Below are 11,047 nucleotides of genomic sequence, written 5' to 3'. Positions count from 1 at the left end.
GAAATTTGTCAGGAAAACTATGTCCTCATCAAATTCTGTTTAAGCTCAAAATCCTTATGTTGACATGCCAATGTATTTATGACAGGTCCCAGTCACCAGAAAACTCTCTTCCCTATTCTTCATTAATCTGTGTGATTCAGCCACACTTATTATGTGAACCTCTTTAAAAGTATTTGAAAAGCTACCCCACCCCTAGGTAGGCATCCTTCCAATAATCCCTCTGCTCTGAAATGCTACAGGAATCCTGTAAATGCCACTCAACTCTTGCCTTTCAACATATACTAACTGTTACTGTTTTTGATCTTTTCCTAAGTAAAGACTGTCTTGTACATCCTTTCTTGCCCCGCCTTATTTAGCACAGTGTCCTAGATTCAATAAGCAGCTGATAAATATTTGATAGTAGAGATGAGGATGCTGTTACCACCATATAGGAGGACTTCACACTGATGTTTTATTCCTAAATATCTGGGAAGCTTAAGGCACTACTTTACCTAACCTTTCCCATTATGTGTGTTCTCTACCACTGCCTCTAGCTCCAAGTCTGACATCACTCTTGTTTAGGGTCTAGTAAGAGAGTTTGGGCTTCTAAGACATTTCCCGAGTATCATAGGACACAGGACAGCTTTCCTCCCTTTCTCTCTCTTTCAACTTTTTCTTTCTTAAAAACAGTGAGAATCATTTTATTAAAGGGCTGGAAGCCAGGGGCTTTCCAGATGTGAGATGAATAATGCTTTTCTTATCTTGGCATCAAGACCCTCACCACCTGAGGTTTTACATGTTTTTTCCTCCCAGCTGTCGCTTCTCTTTTTCTGTGCCCACTGTGTGTCCATTTGACTGGACCAAATGCTTTATACACAATTATCCCACTTCCTCCTCACCATAAGCCTGGGAGGTAGACATTCCCCTATTTTGTTCCTGAGGAAAGGGAAGCACAGAGATACTAAGTAACTTGCAGATATTTCCCTGTCCTGGTAAACTTTAAAAATATCTGCACATTTGAAGCAGATTATTTGATGGAACTAGTGGCTTTGTCACAATGTTAGACAGTGAATCAAAATATTACAAACCTCTCCATGGAAAGATACTCATTAAAGAATTCTGATTAAGAAACACATATTTTACTCCTTTCTGTGTCTGGGCCCTCAATGAGGCCTTTTGCCAATATATTCACAGTGTAGGGCTTTTAAAGGGATCTAATGCTCCCTCCCTTTTTAAAAAGATTTTATTATTTATTTATTTATTTATTTATTTATTTATTTATTTATTTTTACTTATATACTTATTTGAGAGAGAGAGAGAGCATGAGCAGGGAGAGGGACAAGCAGACTCTCTACTGAGCATCGAGCCTGACATGGGGCTTAACATAGGACTCCATCCCAGGACCCTGAAATCATGACCTGAGCAAAAGTCCAACGGTTTAACAAAGTCCCCCAGGCCCTCTAATGTCCTTCTTGACCTAAGTGCCACATCTCAAGACTGGCTGGGCTGGAAGTGGTCTGTGATGGGCAGGGAGGTTCAACAGGGATCAGAATCAGAACCTGTTTAGTGAGACAGATGCTGAGGAATTAGATTAAGCTTCAGGCCTCTGGGGAAGTCTTTTTGAGCATTTAGAGATTATGACACTGGGTGAGAAATAGTTCAAGAAAGCTGCCCAGTTGTGATATCCAAGATGCAACAATGGGGATGCCCTATGACTGTGGCTGCTACTGCTTAAAAGACCTTCCTGCATGCCTGGAACTTCATTTACATTATCTATCATCTTTAAAAAGGATTTCCCATGAAACACAGTGCTTTGAGCATGGAAAACCCTCTGGGATCAAATCAGTATGAGAAACAAAGTATACCATTTCCACTCCACCAAAGAAATTGAATTATTAAGGTAAATGCAAAAATAAGCAAAAAAAAAAAAAAAATTGTAATCAAGAAGCCATATTGAAAACAATTAGGATAAGAATATGTAACAAACAATTGAAATAGCAACTATAGGGCAGCCCTTGTGGCTCAGCAGTTTAGCGCCTCCTTCAGCCCAGGGCCTGGTCCTGGAGACTAGGGATCAACTCCCACATCAGGCTCCCTGCATGGAGCCTGTTTCTCCCTCTGCCTGTGTCTTTGTGCTTCTCTGTGTGTGTGTGTGTGTGGTGTGTGTCTCTCATGAATAAATAAATAAAAACTTAAAAAAAAAGATATGGCAACTATAGTCATCAAAAATTTTTAAAATTTTTTGTTAAAAGGAGATAGCTAAGATGATAGTTCAAATACACAGGGTAAATGACTTTTTTTCTACAGGAGTGGAAGCATGACAAGGTTTTCACACGGAGGCAAAGCAATACTGCAGAGTCAGAGCTTGAAGATATGTGTTTTCTTAAAGAAATTGTGAGCTCCTTAGTGGAATGCCAGAAATGGAGCTCAAAAAATAGTGTCTGAAATGACAAGAGAATTAATTGTTAATGGAAGATAATCCTCAAGAAGGAACAAGGGATAGTCTTTCCTCCTTTATCGAATATTAGATGACCATACATTTCAGGGTCCACTTCTGGGTTCTCTATTCTGTTCCATTGATCTATGTGTCTATTTTTGTGCCAGTACCACACTGTCTTGATGACCACAGCTTTGTAGTACAACCTGAAATCTGGCATTGTGATGCCCCCAGCTATGGTTTTCTTTTTTAAAATTCCCCTGGCTATTCGGGGTCTTTTCTGATTCCACACAAATCTTAAAATAATTTGTTCTAACTCTCTGAAGAAAGTCCATGGTATTTTGATAGGGATTGCATTAAACGTGTAAATTGCCCTGGGTAACATTGACATTTTCACAATATTAATTCTGCCAGTCCATGAGCATGGAATATTTTTCCATCTCTTTGTGTCTTCCTCAATTTCTTTCAGAAGTGTTCTATAGTTTTTAGGGTATAGATCCTTCACCTCCTTGGTAAGGTTTATTCCTAGGTATCTTATGCTTTTGGGTGCAATTGTAAATGGGATTGACTCCTTAATTTCTCTTTCTTCAGTCTCATTGTTAGTGTATAGAAATGCCATTGATTTCTGGGCATTGATTTTGTATCCTGCCACGCTACCAAATTGCTGTATGAGTTCTAGCAATCTTGGGGTGGAGGCTTTTGGGTTTTCTATGTAGAGTATCATGTCATCGGCAAAGAGGGAGAGTTTGACTTCTTCTTTGCCAATTTGAATGCCTTTAATGTCTTTTTGTTGTCTGATTGCTGAGGCGAGGACTTCCAGAACTATGTTGAACAGCAGTGGTGAGAGTGGACATCCCTGTCTTGTTCCTGATCTTAGGGGAAAGGCTCCCAGTGCTTCCCCATTGAGAATGATATTTGCTGTGGGCTTTTCATAAATGGCTTTTAAGATGTCAAGGAAAGTTCCCTCTATCCCAACACTCTGAAGTGTTTTGATCAGGAATGGATGCTGTATTTTGTCAAATGCTTTCTCTGCATCCAATGAGAGGATCATATGGTTCTTGGTTTTTCTCTTGCTGATATGATGAATCACATTGATGGTTTTACGAGTGTTGAACCAGCCTTGTGTCCCAGGGATAAATCCTACTTGGTCATGGTGAATAATTTTCTTAATGTGTTGTTGGATCCTATTGGCTAGTATCTTGTTGAGAATTTTTGCATCCATGTTCATCAGGGATATTGGTCTGTAATTCTCCTTTTTGGTGGGGTCTTTGTCTGGTTTCGGAATTAAGGTGATGCTGGCCTCATAGAACGAATTTGGAAGTACTCCATCTCTTTCTATCTTTCCAAACAGCTTTAGTAGAATAGGTATGATTTCTTCTTTAAACGTTTGATAGAATTCCCCTGGGAAGCCATCTGGCCCTGGAGTCTTGTGTCTCGGGAGGTTTTTGATGACTGCTTCAATTTCCTCCCTGGTTATTGGCCTGTTCAGGTTTTCTATTTCTTCCTGCTCCAGTTTTGGTAGTTTGTGGCTTTCCAGGAATGCATCCATTTCTTCTAGATTTCCTAATTTATTGGCATACAGCTGTTCATAATATGTTTTTAGAATCGTTTGTATTTCCTTGGTGTTGGTAGTGATCTCTCCTTTCTCATTCATGATTTTATTAATTTGAGTCTTCTCTCTCTTCTTTTTAATAAGGTTCGCTAATGGTTTATCTATCTTATTAATTCTTTCAAAGAACCAACTCCTGGTTCTGTTGATCTGTTCCACAGTTCTTTTGGTCTCGATATCATTTAGTTCTGCTCGAATTTTAATTAACTGTCTTCTTCTGCTGGGGGTGGGGTCCATTTGTTGCTTTTTCTCTAGTTCCTTTATGTGTAAGGTGAGCTTTTGAATTTGAGTTCTTTCCAGTTTTTGAATGGATGCTTGTATTGCGATGTATTTCCCCCTCAGGACTGCTTTTGCTGCGTCCCAAAGATTTTGAACGGTTGTATCTTCATTCTCATTAGTTTCCATGAATCTTCTCAATTCTTCCTTAATTTCCTGGTTGACCTTTTCATCTTTTAGCAGGATGGTCCTTAACCTCCATGTGTTTGTGGTCCTTCCAAACTTCTTGTTGTGATTAAGTTCTAATTTCAAGGCATTATGGTCTGAGAATATACAGGGGACTATCCCGATCTTTTGGTATCGGTTCAGACCCGATTTGTGACCCAGTATGTGGTCTATTCTGGAGAAAGTTCCATGTGCACTTGAGAAGAATGTGTATTCAGTTGAGTTTGGATGTAAAGTTCTGTAGATATCTGTGAAATCCATCTGGTCCAGTGTATCATTTAAAGCTCTCGTTTCTTTGGATATGTTGTGCTTAGAAGACCTATCTAGTATAGAAAGAGCTAGATTGAAATCACCAAGTATAAGTGTATTATTATCAAAGTATTTCTTCAGTTTGGTTATTAATTGGTTTAAATATTTGGAAGAAAGACAGTCTCTTCAATAAATGGTGTTGGGAAAATTGGACATCCACATGCAGAAGAATGAAACTGGACCACTCTCTTTCACCATACACAAAGATAAACTCAAAATGGATGAGAGATCTAAATGTGAGACAAGAGTCCATCAAAATCCTAGAGGAGAACACAGGCAACACCCTTTTTGAACTCGGCCACAGTAACTTCTTGCAAGATACATCCACAAAGGCAAAAGAAACAAAAGCAAAAATGAACTATTGGGACTTCATCAAGATAAGAAGCTTTTGCACAGCAAAGGATACAGTCAAAAAAACTAAAAGACAACCTACAGAATGGGAGAGGATATTTGCAAATGACATATCAGATAAAGGGCTAGTTTCCAAAATCTATAAAGAACTTATTAAACTCAACACCAAAGAAACAAACAATCCAATCATGAAATGGGCAAAAGACATGAAGAGAAATCTCACAGAGGAAGACATGGACATGGCCAACATGCACATGAGAAAATGCTCTGCATCACTTGCCATCAGGGAAATACAAATCAAAACCACAATGAGATACCACCTCACACCAGTGAGAATGGAGAAAATTAACAAGGCAGGAAACAACAAATGTTGGAGAGGATGCGGAGAAAAGGGAACCCTCTTACACTGTTGGTGGGAATGTGAACTGGTGCAGCCACTCTGGAAAACTGTGTGGAGGTTCCTCAAAGAGTTAAAAATAGACCTGCCCTACGACCCAGCAATTGCACTGTTGGGGATTTACCCCAAAGATTCAGATGCAACGAAACGTCGGGACACCTGCACCCCGATGTTTCTATCAGCAATGGCCACAATAGCCAAACTGTGGAAGGAGCCTCGGTGTCCATCGAAAGATGAATGGATAAAGAAGATGTGGTTTATGTATACAATGGAATATTACTCAGCAATTAGAAACGACAAATACCCACCATTTGCTTCAACGTGGATGGAACTGGAGGGTATTATGCTGAGTGAAATAAGTCAATCGGAGAAGGACAAGCAGTGTATGTTCTCATTCATTTGGGGAATATAAATAATAGTGAAAGGGAATATAAAGGAAGGGAGAAGAAATGTTGGGAAATATCAGGAAGGGAGACAGAACATAAAGACTCCTAACTCGGGGAAACGAACTAGGGGTGGTGGAAGGGGGGAGGAGGGCGGGTGTTGGAGGGGAATGGGTGACGGGCACTGAGGTGGACACTTGACGGGATGAGCACTGGGTGTTTTTCTGTATGTTGGTAAATTGAACACCAATAAAAATTAATTTAAAAAAAAAAAAAAAAAAAAGAAGGAACAAGGGTCTGGATCAAGGACACCCGAGGAAGAACAGTGGTGGAGTATTTTCTCTGAGCTACGAGGGGTGGGGAGAGGATGAGGAAAAGATAAGGCTGTTCTGAATGGAGAAGAGGCTACACAAAGAGGCTGCGGGACAATGCAGAGCACTCATCAGGTGGCTTCCATCAATGTAATAATGGGAGAGGCTGGGTCACTGCTCACAAAGGAAGCTGGCTGCATTTTGGGAGTGGGACAGAGGGGAAAAGGAACCAAGCAAGACAGGAAACAGATGTTGGCCCCATATGTTTGGGAGGCAATAGGAGATGTGCAAACTTTTGCTGAGTAACAGTGAGAATACAATGTGAAGAATAGTCATATGCAGGGATGCTTAAGGGCATGGTCCCTGGAGCCAAACTAACCAGGTTTGGTTCGAATCCCAGATCCCTCCCTTTTTGAAAGTAGTAAGAATTCGATTAGGTTATATATGTAAAACACTTAGAAGAGTGTCTGACACATGAGTAAGTATCAAGTCTTATTTATTATTGTTGTTGTTATTAAATTGTGGTGGAACCACTAATAAGAATCTTGTGATTTTTCTTTTTTTATGTCTCTTTAAAAAAAAAATTAATTCTTTGAGAGAGAGAGAGCATGAGCTGGTGGGAGGAGCAGAGGGAGAAGTGAACTCCCTGAAGAGCAGGGAGCCCAATGCAGGGCTCAATCTCAGGACCCTGGGATCAGGACCCAAGTTGAAGGCAGATGCTTAACCAACTGAGCCACCCAGGCGCCCCATGATTTTTCTTCAAGAAGCATAGTGTTATGTGGGACAAAGGTATGAGCATAGTCATGATATGAGGCAGGAACCCAAGACTGAAGGCTGGCCCAGCAGGTACTATGGGAGGTCACAAGGTAATGGGGTCTGGGTTTCTATTAGAAAGAACACATAGGAAAGTCCAGAAGGAGAAAGGTGAGACATCTGACTTTGAGCTTTTTAACTGATGAGATGCTCAGGGTGATGACAAGACCTACAATATTGACATAGAAAACATGGCTACCATATATGCATTCATTTCATTTCTTTTACAAAAATTTTTGAAGTGCCTAGTGCCAGCTTCTCACCTAATGCTGGGATTCAGAAGTCAACAACACACAGCCATCACTGTTTTCATAGAGCCTACACTCTAGCCAGAACACTAGCAATCATCCAGTAATACCCTAAGCTCCCTTCTCAAATTATTGCCTTAATCTTCTTGACAAACCAAGTAGGCAGATATTCTCAAGCATGTTTTTCAGACAGAAAAATTAAATTCTGCCATAAACCAAATAGCTAATAAATGGCAGAGGCAGGTTTGAAACACTGACCTAATTCTAAAGGTCACGCTTCTAAAGGTCGTTCTGATTTCACCACCATGCTGCCAAATAATTTGGGTAGTCATAAAGGAAAGCTTTAAGAGTTGGCAGCTTAGGACCCCCGACGTCAGAATGCTAGCCCCCTCCCATGGGCGCCGAGTTCCCCCAAAATGAGGAGATGAGGAAAATGTGAACTTGGCACTGAAGTCTTGGAAGCAGTGAGTGGGTGGTAGAGAATAAGAGGAAGTATGGATTTCAAAGGTGAATAGATGACAGAGCCATAAAGTAAGAGTAGCCCTGGTTTACCAGATCGACTGCTTTCTCATTCCTGCTAAGTAGGGGGGAAATGGGAGAAGTCATGTCCTCTGTTGTAGAAGGTCTTGGATGCCTTGTTCAGGCAAGGAGGTTAAAGGAGCGAGCATGCCAGGAGCAGCTGAAGTTAGAAAGGCATCCCTGAGCATCGTGTCAGTAGACAGATGGACAGAGGGCTGGACTTAGTTTTTAAAGAGTTGGCAGGAGAAGCAAGGAAGCTGGGAGACAAGGTGGAGACGTAATTTTAAAAAACCAAAGAGCGCTGCACACCTGGAACCTTGTGAGAGGGGGTTGAAGGTTGCATGTGCCACATTCCATGTGGAATGTCAGGGAGGGCAAGTCCAACTGCAAACTCACCTGCTTAAGTGTGTACCACTCATAAATGGCCTCTTCTTTGCCTTTGGTGCTGGGGAAAGGCTGATCTGCCATCACCAGAACTTACCAGGGAAACTTAACTGTCACTAGTCTACCCCACTGAATTGAGAGGTTAGTTGTGATTGCTGAACCGAGAGAACAAGGATATACCACCAGGCATCTACTATTTCACAGCTGTACCATCTCATTACAACCTGACCAGGAAACGACGGTGACGACAAATCAGTGATTATTAGAACCATGCCTTAAAATTTCTGGGATCCCAAATTGTCTGGCTAGCAGGTACTGAAGAGGGTAATCTGAGTGGTCAGGCCTGGAGAAAATCTTCCATGAAACGTAAGTTAAAGATTTCATCAGCTGTCCTTTGAAATAGCTGACCCGTTCCTTTAAATAATGCTTGTCCAAATGTGTGATTTTATTTATCCTTTTAAAGATTTATTGGGGATCCCTGGGGGCTCAGTGGTTTAGCACCATCTTTGCCTGGGGCGTGATCCTGGAGTCCCAGGATCGAGTCCCACATCGGGCTCCCTGCATGGAGCCTGCTTCTCCCTCTGCCTGTGTCTCTGCCTCTCTCTCTGTGTGTCTCTTATTAATAAATAAATAAAATCTTAAAAAAATATATTTATTTGAGAGAGAGAGAGAGAGATTGAGTGTGGCATGGGTGAAGAGGCAGAGGGCAGAGAGAAAGAGAGTCTCAAGCAGTTAGCCACCAGCTACACATGATTATTTGAATTTAAATTTATTTAGGTTAAATTCCTCAGTTGCTCTAGCTACATCTTAAGTGCTCAATAGACACAGGTGACTGGTACCTGTTGTACTGAATAGTGTAGAAAAGATTTCCAACATCACAGAAGTTTTATTGGGGAGCCCTGGTCTAGAACATCTTTTGGAGTGAGAGAGAAATCCCTTATAGGTAGTTGTGAGGACATGGAAATTTTTAGTTTTGCTAGTTAACCAACTGTATGACTCTAAGGCAATCATGCCATCTCCCAGAGCTTCAGACAATACACACAGAAAACAGGAACAATACCTTCCTCACTGTGTTGTTCTGGGAACTGAATAAGATAACATGTGAAAAGCGCTTGTAATCTATTAGGAGCTGCACAGACATAAGCCATCAGTAGGATTCTGTTATTTGAAATAAGAGATGGATGCAGAAACAGATTTTCTTTTTCTTTTTTAAGATTTTATTTATGTATTCATGAGAGACACACAGAGAGAGGCAGAGACATAGGTAGAGGGAGAAGCAGGCTCCCTGCATGGGGAACCTAATGTGGGACTCGATCCCAGGACCCTAGGATCACACCCTGAGCTGAAGGCAGATGCTCAACCTGAGCCACCCAGGTGCCCCAGAAACAGATTTTTTTTTTAATCACCCAGTGGAAGTTATTATGTTGTCAGAGAATTACCAAAATAAGGAAATATTATTTGCACAGTATTCTAATTTTTGGACAGGAAAGAGACATGAAACCAGGCAGATTTCATGGCCATTCATCTTTCAGAGCTTGGAATTGCCTTAGCAATGCTTCACATCTTCAGGAAACAGATGAAACTGTCCAGATAGGCGCTGTGATGAAACTGGGCGGGTCACAGTGTCCCTCCTGAAAGAGATCGTTTTATTCTTCGTGGTCATGCTCAAAGAAGGATGGAGCTAACTCACATCAAAGGTTCTAGTGTTTCCCTTTGCTTCTGCTTCACAGGGGTCCCCTTTGTACCACAACCACTGTGGATCCCCACGCTGGTTAAACACAAAGCACAATTTTGCCACAAAGTGATAGACCAGGCCACTGGCTACCCAGATGGTTCCAATATCTCAGGTTCCCAAAGCCTCTCTCTTCCTCCCATTCCTCATTTCAGCCATAATTCATCCTTCTAGGGAAATCCCCTCTGTCTCCAGTCCCCTCAGGCCCTCAGTGATTCTCTCAGGCTCCTGGAGGCCAGGCCACCCTCTAGAGGAGGTTTTTTCCTGCTTGGTGGTGGGTAAAATCCTTGTGATTCCTGCCAATAACTAGGAGTTATATATCATATGGATCCTTTCTTACAGCTTTTCATATGAGCTTTCTAGAACCTGTCTCACACCCCTCTACTCCCTTTCTATTTCCTTTCACCTTTATGTTTCTCACCACTTCAGCATTCTAACAATTCACTCCACCGCCACCCACTAACACTTGCCTGTCTGGCAGGAATGAAAGTTCCCCTTCTCATATAAAGCTTCTGGTGGTGTATAGTGGTTGAATCTTTAGGAAAGTAATCTGGGGATATTTTTCTAAGTCCTTAAAAATATATATACAGGGACACCTGGGTGGCTCAGTCAGTTGGGCATCCGACGCTTGACTTCAGCTCAGGTCATGATCTCAGGGTCATGGGATTGAGCTCCATGTCAGTGAGGAGTCTGCTGGGGATTCTCTCTCTCCCTCTCTCTCTCTTCCCCTCTCCCTGCTCAAAATAAATAAATAAATAAATAAATAAATAAATAAATAAATAAAATCAAAATTGAAAAAGCATATGTGCTTTGGCGGGCCTGAGCTGAAGGCAGCTAAGTGACTGACTCTTGGTTTCGGTTCAAGTCATGATCTCAGGGTCCTGAGATCAAGCCCTGAGTGGGGATCTGCTCTGAGTGTAGACTCTGCTTGGGATTCTCTCTCTCCTTCTCCCTCTCCCCTACCCTGCTCTCTCTCTCAATCTCTAAAAAAAGCCCAAAAACATATACATTTGACTCAGTAGTTTTACTTCTAAAGAAGTATCCTAAGTAAATAAAATAATATAGACTCACTGAAAATTACTAAGCAAAGATATTCATTAATATATTATTTATATTAGTAAAATATTAGAAATA

Source organism: Vulpes vulpes, chromosome 8, assembly GCF_048418805.1.
Source record: "Vulpes vulpes isolate BD-2025 chromosome 8, VulVul3, whole genome shotgun sequence".
NCBI lineage: Eukaryota > Metazoa > Chordata > Mammalia > Carnivora > Canidae > Vulpes > Vulpes vulpes.
This window is presented reverse-complemented; position numbering follows the sequence as displayed.